A 993-nucleotide genomic window follows, 5' to 3' on the forward strand; every position below is an offset into this window, starting at 1 on the left:
GAGTGCAGTGATTTGGGGGTTAAGAAAAGGGGGGGCGGGAGAGAGAGAGGAACAGAAACTTTAAAGGCCAGTGGTGATACTCCCACTTTAGAATAAATAAGTAATTTTTTTTAGATTATATATAAATAGACAGCATATAAGTTTACTTAAAACCCCAGATGTTTTCTTGTGCAATTTTCAGCTGTAGAGGCTGAAAATGGGAAGTCCTTAAAGGAGAGAAAAGTAACTTGGTCATTGAGAGAGGACTAAAAAGCACATACCTAGCACCACTACCCAAAAATAAATGGGATACAAGCACTTACGTCTTTTGTTTTCAAAATGCTTTGGAATCCCTGAAAATGCAGTGGAGCTGCAGCTGGATTTTAGTAGCTGTCTAAGCTATTGTGGAGAGAAACAGTTCTTGATGGTGTCATGTGATATAGTAATCGCTGGTGGGTAGAGTAGGGGTGATCTGGCCACTTGTTCTCCAGTGCTGTACTAGCTAGTTGTCAGCAAATCAAGTTAAAACAGTAAAAAAACGACAATACTTTTTTGTTTCTTTGTTTTCAGAAAACCGATTGGGAAGTAGCCATAAAGAGTATTAACAAAAAGAACTTGTCCAAGTCACAAATCCTACTTGGAAAAGAAATAAAAATCTTAAAGGTATGTTAATTTGTAGTGATTTTTAAAGCTGCTTTACTTGAAAAGAGACTTTTGACCTAGTTCATTCCGGGTCATGGGTAGCATCCCAGTAATTGCTACTCTGCCTTTTGTTTCTTTGTTAGTTCCAGGAGAAACCCAGAACTGAAAAGACCAAGGGAAAAAAGATAGTTTTTTAGTTCTGGAGTTGGTCTCAGAGCAGGTTATGGGTGTGCTTTTGTGGTTAAAAGTGGAAAATTGTTGTAAAATTAGGCTCTGGGCTTTGCTTATTGCACATGTGGAAAACTGTGTCCTTCAGGATGGCCACCGTGGCCAAGCAGCACGTTCAGCGGGGGCCCCGGTGGAGGGCAGAAA

General features: G+C 39.9%; 1 protein-coding gene across 1 annotated transcript in view; it reads left to right on the plus strand.

Moving 5' to 3' along the window:
- Positions 1-553: 553 nt before the first annotated feature.
- Positions 554-993, plus strand: part of ULK2 (unc-51 like autophagy activating kinase 2) — a gene marked incomplete at its 3' end in the record, with an annotated part of 30,913 nt that continues 30,473 nt past the window's right edge. The window contains exon 1 of the mRNA XM_010132460.1: positions 554-642. The remainder of the gene's footprint in view (positions 643-993) is intronic.

Source organism: Buceros rhinoceros, unplaced genomic scaffold (assembly GCF_000710305.1).
Source record: "Buceros rhinoceros silvestris isolate BGI_N320 unplaced genomic scaffold, ASM71030v1 scaffold14683, whole genome shotgun sequence".
Lineage (NCBI taxonomy): Eukaryota > Metazoa > Chordata > Aves > Bucerotiformes > Bucerotidae > Buceros > Buceros rhinoceros.